Here is a 13471-nt window from a genome sequence, read left to right on the forward strand (position 1 = left end):
TTCACACACTACTGACTCCCAGGCTCTATGCACAGAGAAAATTGCCTCCCCTCTTCTTATGCTAGGAAACACCTCTGCTGGGGGGGGAAACCATCCCACAAGCATCACCACTGCACTGGATTTCACCAGGAACAAATCACCAGTGCTCTGTCATCACACGGAAAACCTACCCTGTAAAAGATGGCCCTTTTAAAATGTGATGCTCCTCAGGCAAACAGGGAGCCTGAAACAGTATGTTTTCTTTAAAAGGGAGGGAAAGAGAGATGATAAAGGAAGCCGGTGTTGCTGAAACAATGAATGACAAAGATCCTAAATCTGCAGATGAACAGAGGAATTATGACACTGAATGAAGTCTTTTAATAAATGCCGGTGAGTCAACAAAGTGCACTCACGCTGCCTTCATCAGCCGTAGTTGTGATACTTTGCAAAGGTGCATGGTTCATGCAGTGATATTAAAATAGTTGTCAACCCTGTTTCTCTAGGGAACCGAGATTTGTAGTTTTACAAGAGCGTTGAAAGTCCCAACGCTTTCACATAATTGCAGCCCCGTAACTCCAGGGGGTGAGGGAGACAAGTTACTGAAATCAGCTTAGGTTTGGAGTGCAGATGCAGCCAAAGGTGCTTTTCATAAGTGATGCTAAGAACTCTTATTAGCCTGGAACGTATAATCTCCTATGAATATTATTGTGCAACTTAGACAAAAAAAGAAAGCCCTATTAGAACCGAAAACGCAGACTTGCCCATGCTGATTTTATTTTTTGTTTTTAGCTTGTATTGCAAACTGCATAAAGCGAAGAAGCATTTTAAGTGTCACTTTTGAAATCAGCACAATAATGCAATCCTCAAAGCCTCTGTGTGAATAATTGTAGGACTTTAAACGTGCAACGTGATGTGAAAGGATTTTTGGGACTGTTGGAATTTGGTATACAATGGTACCTTGGGTTATGAACTTAATTCGTTCCGGAAGTCCGTTCTTAACCCGAAACCGTTCTTAACCTGAGGTGCGCTTTCGCTAATGGGGCCTCCTGCTGCCACCACGGCGCCGCCACGTGATTTCCATTCTCATCATGGGCAACCCGTTTTCAAGTTCTCAACCTGAGGTACTACTTCCGGGTTAGCGTAGTTTGTAACCCGAAGCATTTGTAACCCAAGGTACCACGGTATCTGGTCTGGTAAGACTGCAGGTTGAAAAAAATTAAGAAACTTAAGGAATCAGTAAGGGGCAAATTGGTTGGTTGCTTTCTATCTGTCACCCTCTGTCAGCTCGCCAGCTGCTTGCGTTGCTGCACTTAGCAGAGAACCACCCCCGGCAGCCAGCCATAAATGTGGATCCCCCTCTCTCTGAAGCACCCCTTCTTCCCCAGACTCACTATCCTCTTCTCTGTCTTCTGAGGAGGACTCAGTACTGAGCAGTGGAGACCATTCCCTGTATCCTCTAATTCTTTCCTCCCTCGCTGCCTGCAGTTCCCTGACACCCTCTACTGATCCAAGTAATTTACTGCAAGTGTTATTGCTTCATTCCTAACAGGGACTAACAGTGCAATCAGAAACAAGTCTTATTAAGTTAAATGGGACTTAGTCCTAGATAAGCAAATAGGACTGCACACTTACCTGGCAGAAAAGCTGCACTGAACTCAACAGAACTTACTTCTGAATAAACACTGTATATTTATTACCATTCATTTAAAATGAAAAAAACATAAGAAGCCAAAATTTTTTTTAAAAAAATCAGCCCCTCCCATGCCATCTTGCCCTGACTTCTGTTTCCAACAGACACGGCCTAGAATTCTGGGCGCTGTCGTTTGTTAATAGTTGCAGGGAATTGTAACTCTTTGAGGGATAAACTACAGTGCTCAGAATATTTTGAGGGAAAGAAAGCGCTTCAAATGTGCTTTAATAGTGTGCCTTCTTCTTCTTTGGCTATCACTCGTAACTGAGTAAGATTGTCTTCCATAAACACGGTTTCAACAGTGAGTCCGTAAGTGTCTGTGGAGGCCAATTCTGGATCCACACATCCTTCCACAGTGGGGACATAAGTTTCCAGGCGGGAGTTGATCACGGTGAGGAAAGCATGCCAAGTGTGCCTTCCTCTTAGCACATTTCACCCTTTCATCCTGAGTTCGAGCATCTTCAAAACCCATGACACCTTTGGTAAAGGCTGTTTTCCAATTGGAGTACTCGCAGGCCTGTGTTTCCCAGTTGTCGGTGTTTATACTACATTTCTTTAGATTTGCCTTGAGAGAGTCTTTAAACCTCTTTTGTTGACCACCAGCATTACGCTTTCCATTTTTAAGTTCGGAATAAAGTAGTTGCTTTGGAAGACGATCATCCGGCATCTGCACAACATGACCAGTCCAATGAAGTTGATGTTGAAGAATCATCGCTTCGACACTGGTTGTTGGTACTAGGACACTAGTGTGAACATAGCCAGAGTCATCTAAGCCAAGGAGCACTCCACATCTTGTGGCAATGAATTCTACAAGCTACCTGTGCAATGTTCACATTTTCAAGGTAATAAAAAACATGGTGGCAAAACAGAAATACAATACTGACAATATGGCTTTATAACATTTTCAGTTGCAGAGATATTTGGCTTTACATAGCCATAAGCTAGGTGGCTTAGGGCAGGCATAGGCAAACTCAGCCCTCCAGATGTTTTGGGACTAAAACTCCCATCATCACTAGCTAACAGGACCAGTGATCAGGGATGGTGGGAATTGTAGTCCCAGAACATCTGGAGGGATGAGTTTGCCTATGCCTGGCTTAGGGACTAACACTTACAACTCACAAGTTTTATTACAGGCTTCTCAAAGGACACATTGTTTCAGGGTGGATTTTAAAGGAAAACCCTTTTTTTCTACATGGTGACAGCCAGTGGAGTCGCATGGGTTTCCAACAAGTGTTGCACCCACTAACAAGATGCTGTGCATCCCCCCCCCCCCTCCTTGGAGAAGGTTCCTTCTTTCACACTGAAGATGTAGCTTCCTTCTTCTCCCCAAGGAGGTTTTCTGGAGGACGGGGTCTCCCAAGGCCTGCCCCTGAGCAAATGGGCAACTGGAACAGTAGTGCAGGAAGAGGGACCAACTCAAAGATTTTTGCCCCACATACTCCACCTCAAACCTAGAACCAGAAATGCTTCACATCCAATAAGTGTGAGAAAGGACGCGGGTGGCGCTGTGGGTTAAACCACAGAGCCTAGGACTTGCCCATCAAAAGGTTGGTGGTTTGAATCCCCGTGATGGGGTGAGCTCCCGTTGCCCCTGCTCCTGCCAACCTAGCAGTTCGAAAGCACGTCAAAGTGCAAGCAGATAAATAGGTACCGCTCCGGCAGGAAGGTAAACATACCGTGTGCTGCTCTGGTTTGCCAGAAGCGGCTTAGTCATGCTGGCCACATGACCCGGAAGCTGTACGCCGGCTCCCTCGGCCAATAAAGCGAGATGAGCGTCGCAACCCAAGAGTCACCCATGACTGGACCTACTGGTCAGGGGTCCCTTTACCTTTACATTTTTAATAAGTGTGAGAGAGGGCTGGTGGTGTAGAGAGCAATTCACTTTGCTTGATTTTTGCTCATACATTTAACAAGCAGTTCAGAGAGGCGGTACATTATTCGATTTAACTTTTGAGCTGCTCCCATGCCTAATCGCCAAATGAGGGAGTTTAGAAAGCAATTGCAGGAGCAGTGCAATGTGGGGAATCTGTACAGGCAGCTCCTGAAAAGGAAAATACCAGAAAAATGGTGGCACATGCAGAGTCAGTGCACACACAGCATTGGGGGTTCAGAGCCAATGGTTTTTTTTCTTCTGTATTTGAAGATGATTGAAAGCACAAGCCAAAAACACAGGAATTGTTATTCTCCTTGTGGGCACAAGATGGCATCATTACTTCACTGAAAACCCAAAGAAGGTCATATGAACTCCCTATGCAAAGTGATTAGCGCCTGTCCCAGGCCAATGCCAGCAGAGGTACTCTCTTCCCCATATTTCACATGCAAACCTCAAGGCCACAGGCAGCTTGAGGGATCGCTTAGCTTGCACAGCCCACCTCTTCCATCTTCCCTTGCACTAGGACATTCATAATCTTGGTAACCCTTCACTAAAAACAAATCCTCTCAATAAGATTACATATTTATATTCAAAGTTTTCCTCGGGCTAGTTATTAGTTTAACTTACTAAAAAGATATACAGTGGTACCTCAGGGTGCATACACTTCAGGTTACATACGCTTCAGGTTACAGACTCCGCTAACCCAGAAATAGTACCTCGGGTTAAGTGCTTTGATTCAGGATGAGAACAGAAATCATGCATTGGTGGCGTGGCGGCTGCAGGAGGCCCCATTAGCTAAAGTGGTGCTTCAGGTTAAGAACAGTTTCAGGTTAAGAACGGGTTAAGTACTTAATTCGTTCCGGAGGAAGCAAAGTTCTTAACCTGAGGTACTATTTCTGGGTTAGCGGAGTCTGTAACCTGAAGCGTATGTAACCTGAAGCATATGCAACCTGAGGTACCACTGTACCGCATATGCAGGATTGCTTTGACTGTCAAATATATGAATTCCATTAGGAAGTTGAGCTAAGCTTTGGGCAGGAGTATTCAATATGGGGCCCTCCAGACTACAATTTCCACCATTCCTGGCCAAAGTTGTAGTCAAACAACATCTAGAAGGCACCACAGCATCTATGCCTCTCCAAAGGTATTGCTGCCACCATCTTTATGGCCAGGTGCTGGGATACGCAACAGAGGTTTACCAGCTCTTTTAGAGACCCTGGCCGTACTGTGTGAGAGATAGCTCAGTCGGTAGAGCATGAGACATTTTAACCTCAGGGTTGTGGGTTCGAGCCGCACGTTGGGCAAAAGATTGCAGGGGGTTGGGCTAGATGGCTCTCATGGTCCTTTCCATTTATTTTTTTCCCTTAAAAAAATGTTTAGGGGTACTCTCATTTTCCTACTCATATTGAAATAACTGCCCCTCAATGAGGCCAAACTTAGATTCACAAAATGTCTACCCCCTGCGTCCCCCCCAAGAAAAAAAAGCCCTGGTTCTTTCCAACTATACCAGTCTAGGATTCTATTAACATACAAATGCAATTTTAAACCAACAAATAATGGACCAGAACCTTATTTCCCCAATCTTTGATAGGTGGGTAGGGCCCATCTCTGTCTCCCTCCTTCCTGGCTTCCAACACCGCTGCAGTAATCCAGCAGCTCTGAGAGCCCAGTTTGTCGTTGTTATTATTATTATTATTACCGTATTTTTCGCTCTATAGGACGCACTTTTCCCCCTCCAAAAATGAAGGGGAAATGTGTGTGCGTCCTATGGAGCGAATGCAGGCTCCCTGGCTTCAGCGATAGCAAGGCAAAGCCTCCGAAGCCTGCGCTCCGGAGGCTTCCCGTTGCTTCCGCTGAAGCCAGGAGAGTCTGCTCTTTGAGGCTGGCGGGGGGGGGGAGCAGCGCTTCCCCCATCGCCAGCCCCAGAGGATGGGGGGCAGCAGGAAGGCGCGTGATGCCTTCCCGCTACTCTCCAACCTGGCTTTGAGGCTGGCGGGGGGGAAAGCAGCGCTTCCCCCATCGCCAGCCCCAGAGGATGGGGGGCAGCAGGAAGGCACGCGATGCCTACCCGCTACTCTCCAACCCGGCTTTGAGGCTGGCGGGGGGGAAAGCAGCGCTTCCCCCATCGCCAGCCCCAGAGGATGGGGGGCAGCAGGAAGGCGCGCGATGCCTTCCCGCTACTCTCCAACCTGGCTTTGAGGCTGGCGGGGGGGGGAAGCAGCGCTTCCCCCATCGCCAGCCCCAGAGGATGGGGGGCAGCAGGAAGGCGTGCGACGCCTTCCCGCTACTCTCCAACCCTCCTGTGGGCTTTTGCGGGAGATGGGGGAATTCCCCCACCTCCCGCAAAAGCAGGCAAAAGCTGCGCGCTCTTTAAAGAGGCTCCGTGGCTTCTGCTGGCTTTTCTAGGTGGGGGAATTCCCCCACCTCGCAGAAAAGCCTGCAAGAGCCGCGCACCCTTTAAAGAGCGAGCGGCTCTTGGGGGCTTTTCCCCAAGGAGGGAGAAGGGACTGACTGGCCGAGTCAGTCCCTTCTCCCTCCTGCGGGCTTTTGCAGGAGATGGGGGAATTCCCCCACCTCCGCAAAAGCAGGCAAAAGCCGCGCGCTCTTTAAAGGGGCTGCACGGCTTTGCTGGCTTTTCTAGGAGGTGGGGGAATTCCCCCACCTCGCAGAAAAGCCTGCAAGAGCCGCGCACCCTTTAAAGAGCGCGCAGCTCTTGGGGGCTTTTCCCCAAAGAGGGAGAAGGGTCCCGCAGGAGTCACGCGGGGCTCCTGTGGGCTTTTGCGGGAGGTGGGGGAATTCCGCCACCTCCCGCAAAAGCAGGGAGAAGGTCTTGGGAGTAGCGCACAGGCTGCGTGCAGCCTGTCCACTGCTCCCAGAGCTGCGGTGAGGGGGAAATCATATTTTTTCCTTGATTTCCCCCCCTGAAAACTAGGTGCGTCCTATGGTCCGGTGCGTCCAATCGTGCGAAAAATACGGTATTTGAATTTATATACCACCCTATACCCGGAGGCCTCAGGGCAGTTCACATTAAAAAAAAACCTATATCATGATGTAGTTCAAAGTACAGTGGTGCCTCGCAAGACAAAATTAATTTGTTCCGCAAGTTTTGTCGTCTTGCGATTTTTCCGTCTTGCGAAGCACGGTTTCCCATAGGAATGCATTGAAAATCAATCAATGTGTTCCTATGGAAACCGACTTCAGACCAGGTCCGGGGACAGTCTGTCCCCCGACCTCTTCTGAAGGCTGGGGGGGGGGACAAGGGCTTTTCTTCCCACCCCCAGCATTTTAAAAACCCCGGGACAGCGGAGACTTCTCCGCTGTCCCGGGGCGATCTTAAAATGCTGGCGGGCGGCAGCGAAGCCTCCGCTGCCGCCCGCCAGCATTTTAAAAAACCCGGGACAGCGGAGGGCTTCTCCGCTGTCCCGGGTGATTTAAAAGCCCCCGGGAAGGCAGGCAGGGGAGAGCAAAGAGGTCCTGGACCTCTTCTGAAGGCTGGCGGGGGGCGAAAGTCTTTGCCCCCCCCCCCCGCCTGCCTTCAAAAGCCGTCCGGGATAGCGGAGAAACGAAGGCTGGCGGCGGGAGGAGGTCTCTCCGCCCCGCCGCCAGCCTTCGGAGTAGGTCCGAGGACAGTGGGGAAGACGCGCTGCGCTTCCCCGCTGTCCCGGAGATTTCCCTATGGGCTTTCGTCTTGCGAAGGAAGCCCATAGGGAAATTCGTTTTGCGAAGCGCCTCCAAAACGGAAAACCCTTTCGTCTTGCGAGGCGTTCGTCTTGCGGGGCACCACTGTACCACTGTTGAATTGCAGTGTGGTGGCATCCACACTGAGGCCTTTTTTCTAACTCCCTGGATTTACAGCACCAAATCCTAGGATAATTTTTCAGTTTTCACTTCAGTAGAATTTTTCATAACTCAAATATTTAGTCCGTTTTCTCTGGAAAAAACTATTCATGGACAATGGCTCTCAACAGAGATGTTCCAAGGCACGAAACTAACATTAGTTGAATCATTATAGTACCTTACGTAACACACCTGTGAAAAACTTCCTTGAGTCTTTTAATCACAGGGCATGAGACTGCCACTCGTGCATTTTACAAACTGACTTCAAAGCACTGGAGTAGAGAAATATTTAGGAATTTAGTGACAGGCACGTTCTGCAGAAGGCAGCGATGACCAACTCAGATAAACACTGTTGTTGTCAAGCGCTCGGAATGGAAGACAAGACGGTGCAACAGGTTGATGTTGTTTACATCCAAAATGAGGCAGCATTCATACGAAATGAAGTGTCTCGAGGAAATAGTTATTTAACTCATGTTGCTCGTCATAGATAAGAATCACAGGTGATGTTAACAAAAGAAGAAGTATGTCTACAGGTAAACCCTGTTTTAGGCACGACTGATATGTGCACAATCTTGAACATGTGCTTAGGCCGAACCTGAAAATGACCTGGAAATATCATAAAAGATGTCGCTAAAAGGGCAGAATGGAGGTGGGGCAGAGCGGGGGGGGGGCAGAAAGAGGTGTTTTAATTGTACACTATTTTACGCGAGTGTGCAATGACCCAGAATTCAACCCCCGCACAAATTGAGGGTTGTGTGTACATTTTTTTAAAAACGCCTCTACATATTTCATTAAGCACCAAATGAGCAATACCAGGGACGCGGACTTATAAAAAATATTGGGGGGGCCCGGGAAAGCTCATGAATAATAAATAAGCTCATGAATATGCAAATAAAGTGGCGCCGCCTCCTCGTGAGCGAATAGGGGAGAGCGTGCTGCGCCTATTAATCAGCTCCAAAGGAAATTGGGTGGAGCTTTTGCTCGGGAGGGAGGGCAGGAGGCATGCAGCCCGCCCCTCCCTGTGCATTTTGGGCTGGGGGAGGGGCGGCGATGGCGCTCTGCTGGAGGGGCGCCGGAGATTATTGGGGGGGCGGAGCCCCCCCAAACGAATTTTTGAGGGGGCTCGGGCCCCCTCAAGCCCCATGGAGTCGGCGCCTATGAGCAATACACCAATACTGCAACACATGTGCTATGGGGCTTTTACATCAACACCATAGCATCAGCCATTGCCTTCCTTCTGCCATGGATATGGAATTAGTGTATGGAGCATAGGCATATATTGGTACGATTCCCTTCAGCCCCACTGCAGAGCATTTTTGGAACCATCCTAAACCTATGTTGTTGTTGTTGTTTAGTCGTTTAGTCATGTCCGACTCTTCGTGACCCCATGGACCAGAGCACGCCAGGCACTTCTGTCTTCCACTGCCTCCCGCAGTTTGGTCAGACTCATGTTTGTAGCTTCGAGAACACTGTCCAGCCATCTCGTCCTGCGTCGTCCCCTTCTCCTTGTGCCCTCCATCTTTCCCAACATCAGGGTCTTTTCCGGGGAGTCTTCTCTTCTCATGAGGTGGCCAAAGTATTGGAGCCTCAGCTTCAGGATCTGTCCTTCCAGTGAGCACTCAGGGCTGATTTCCTTCAGAATGGAGAGGTTTGATCTTCTTGCAGTCCATGGGACTCTCGGGAGTCTCCTCCAGCACCCTAAACCTGTAGCCTAACAAAAATAAAAAAAATCCGTTAGGTGCTCTTCCACTGTGCCCAGTTACATGGCGGTGCTGTTGCTAAACGCCAGGCCAATATGTGATGAGGTGATGAGGATACATGATTTAATCCTGGATGAGTGTTCCAATCCGGCATGCTGCCCTTATCAGGTATAACTTGTGGAAATAATGTGTGTGATCCTGCAGCTGCTGTTAAGAACAGTTTGTCAAGGATTATACAGATTTTATAAGCCTGAGTAAGAAGGGAAGCAACTGAGGTGACCACGAGACATTCCTTAGGATTATTAAGGAAAGCAATTATACAGTACTGCAATAAAAAAACAGTTGAACTGTTTACCACATCTGACATATACTTACTGGGGTTTTTTACAAGTCTATAATTGGGCTGCCTAGCCTGAGTCATTTCCTCTACATACGGAAAGGCAGCAACCAATTCTCTTGCATTTCATGGGACCCAGCTCTAGCAATGTAAAATTCTGTTATTGTTTTCCCCCTGAAACAGAGCTGATTGAATTCAAGTTCCTGTATTTGCCACTCCAAGCAGCAAATATGGTATACTATGAACGAATAATGCCTCTGGATAAGGGACTTTGTCACTTAATGAGCTTTTAGAATACCTGTAAATTATATTCGTCATCATTGGCAGCAGCATCCCCGGCGGCCCACAAAACAGCAGACGTTAATTGACTTCTGAGGTCACTGCAACATTTTGAACATGATAAATATTAAATCGCTGGGCATTAAATAGGAGGCTACTTCAGAAATGGGATGCGGGTGGCGCTGTGGGTTAAACCACAGAGCCTAGGACTTGCTGATCAGAAGGTCGGCAGTTCGAATCCCTGCGACGGGGTGAGCTCCCATTGCTCGGTCCCTGCTCCTGCCAACCTAGCAGTTCGAAAGCACGTCAGAGTGCAAGTAGATTAATAGGTACCGCTCCAGTGGGAAGGGAAACGGCATTTCCGTGCTCTGCTCTGGTTCGCCAGAAGCGGCTTAGTCATGCTGGCCACATGACCCGGAAGCTGTACGCCGGCTCCCTTGGCCAATAAAGCAAGATGAGCGCCGCAACCCCAGAGTCGGCTACGACTGGACCTAATGGTCAGGAGTCCCTTTACCTTTACTTCAGAAATACATGTGGAACTCATAACATAATGTTACAGTGTGGAGGGCTCCGTCCTCAGGATGGTGGTGAATCCATTCTATTCTCACCCCCCAACACACACAAAAACATGAGAGAGAGAGAGAGAGAGAGAGAGAGAGAGAGAGAGAGAGAGAGAGACTGTCAGGAGGTGCCATCAACAGCTCACAGGTTATATGCCTAGTGAAATGAGAAACACAGACAGCTTTTTTCAGTCCTTTTATTTTAATCCACAGAGAAACACAGCAAAACTTGGAATGTACAACCTCATGTTTGAGCCAACGTTGCTCAGAGTGCCAGTCCACCCCCCTGGCACTTACTTTGTGGTGCTCAGACTTCTCCAGTTGCCAATGGTGGCTATTAAGGGAATATCTCTGTCTCTGTTTGGCTTTCTGCTCTGAGACAAGAAGGGCATGTCTGGTGCGGGGGGAGGGGGCTCTAGCATATTCTCCAGGGACAGTGTGTCACTTGGCTGCTGCACTGTTTCTAACGCATCTGACTCCTGTCTCTGTTACTGCTATCTTACTCATTTTTAAATATATTGTCAATATTTGGCCTTGAGCACAGCTGCTAACCTTTGAACACAATTATTAATTTGGAGGAGCTTGGAGACACAGCCCCTCTGTTTCGGACAAAGATGCCTAGAGCACCCTCAGGGCTGGAACCTAACCATTTTGGGCAGGTGCAGGGGAAGAGACAAGGTCAGCATTTTTGACTGGGTCTGTGGGCAGAGCTTAGTGGTGTTTAGCAGGGCTAGGAGCAACTGTAGCACTTCCTGATAGGTCTGTGGGTGTAACCGAAAACAAACAGTGACTGCATTCCCACTTTCATTTATTGTGGGGTCAGGCGCTTCCAGTGTTGGGTTTTTTATCTGTGTTCACAAGATGTTATCCAAAATGCATGTACTGTTTCTGTACTTTGTTGTGAAATGCTACTTTTGGGGGAGCTGCGGTCTAAACTACTGAGCCTCTTGGACTTGCCGATCAGAAGGTCGCCGGTTCAAATCCCCGCGACAGGGTGAGCTCCCGCTGCTCTATCCCAGCTCCTGCCAACCTAGCCATTCGAAAGCATGCCAGTGCAAATAGATAAATAGGTACCGCTGCGGCGGGAAGGTAAATGGTGTTTCCGTGTGTTCTGGTTTCCGCCACGGTGTTCTGTTACGCCAGAAGTGGTTTAGTCATTCATGCTGGCCACATGACCTGGAAAGCTGTCTGTGGACAAACACTGGCTCCCTCAGCCTGAAAGCGAGATGAGCACCGCAACCCCATAGTCACCTTTAACTGGACTTAACCGTCCAGGGGTCCTTTACCTTTTACTGTTTGATGCGTTGATACTCAAAGCAGCTTCACACTGATTGGCTGGAGACAAAATAGGAACAGCTTAAGGAATCCCATGCATGGGTAAAAACACTCTCACCCTGTCAACACCCTGGTGTATACAAAAGCAGAAATGAATCTGACACAAATTAAGCCTTGTTGATGTAAACAGCTGGGGTGGGGAGAAGCACCTTGAAACTGGAAAATACTATAGCTTCACTGCACTCTTATGATGGTAATCTGAGCATACCCACGGTTTCAAAGAAAGAGCTGATAGCCCCCAACCTTTGAAACTCCCTCCCAGGGAGATACATACGGTCTTGTTACCGCTGGCTGAAAGAAAAGACCACCCAAAAAAAACCTCTGAAGACATTTTTATTCTAGTTTGTATTTCGTTGAATTTGTGCAGTACTTAGGAAACAACAATCAAGTAAGGTTGTTGTTTCAGGTAAGGATATATAGGATTGCAGCCTTAATTTTGAAGATGGCAATTGGCTGTGCAAAATGTATGTGCAGTTCTCAAAGGGTGGTTCTCAAAGGGTGTGTAGCGCCACCAGTGCCGGATTTATGTATAGGCTAAGTAGGCTGAAGCTTAGGGCCTCTAAATCTAGGGAGCCTCATCAGCCCGCCCACTCCCCAGCAGGCAGTCTCCCCTCTCCCAAAATTGCAAACCCAAGGCTTCATGCGAGGGCAGGGAAACTCGGGCCTCTAAATCTAGTGAGCCTCACCAGCCTGCCCTCTCCCCAGTGCCAGTCTCCCCTCTCCCAAAATTGCAAACCCAATACTTCATGTGATGGCAGGGCAATTAAGGCCTCTAAATCTAGGGGGCCTCACCAGCCTACCCTCTCCCCAGTGCCGCAGTCTCCCCTCTCCCAAAATTGTAAACACCAGACTTCATGCAAGGGCAGGGCAACTCAGGCCCAGCAACTATGAGACTCAGGGCTAGCCAGTGGGACCCAATTTGAAGCAGTGGGGTGCAACTTGTAGAGCTCCAGTTCACAACCAAAGTCTGCAAAATCTTATAGATATAAATAAAATCCATCTACCGTAGATTGCCCTGGTGCGGAGGCCCCCTTAGGAGCAGCCCACGGGGCCCGATTTGGCCAAATTGCTCCAATTGCCTTAAGGTCAGCCCTGATGAGACTGTACAGGGATTAGACTGACAAGCCCTGCACCTTCTAGGTCCCTGGTGTCAGAGTACAGACTCAAGGACTTGTTATGGAAATAAAGGGAGGGGGCACTTATTGGAAATCAGTTTTGTCACCTCTTCTCCCCCAAACCCTGAAACAATGAGCCCAGCACCTTTTATTCACAGTCGCATAAGCACTACGCTACAGTATGGCCATAAACCTGTACGTTCAACTGCTGAAATATACACCCAATATGTAGCAATGGAGATTTATGTTACTGTTTTATGAATGAACACTGTGTTTTATGAATGGCCTATGTGTTTTGTGAATTACCTAAGAGCCACCAATAGGGAGCTCTAGAATCTGACAGCTAACCAATTGGGCACTACCAAACAGTGACCCCTATTGCTGAAAGCAAGTAACCAGCAGGGAATGCTTCAGCTCAGCCTTTGCACTGTTGACTGAACACCCCCTGCTGTGCAGATAATGGAGAACGCTCGTAAATTGTATCCCTTCTGGCATCCTGGCCAACTCTATTACACTGGTGTAAACCCTGGTGCACCAGAAGCCCAGAATAGCAGCAAATAAAATCCGCTCATATGTCAGCAACTGATAAGACTTGTCAACCAGTTCTTCCAAAGTCTTCCTAAATTATAAAGCTCCAAAATACAGGCCAAAAGAGAGCAGGTCTGGGAAGAGCGAGGCATACAATGGGCACCATCAGTGAAAAGGCCCTGCTCCGTAGAGCTCCTGTCCTGTCATTTGATAGGGTGCCCACTTGCCCTCCTTCTTA

Source organism: Podarcis muralis, chromosome 8, assembly GCF_964188315.1.
Source record: "Podarcis muralis chromosome 8, rPodMur119.hap1.1, whole genome shotgun sequence".
NCBI lineage: Eukaryota > Metazoa > Chordata > Lepidosauria > Squamata > Lacertidae > Podarcis > Podarcis muralis.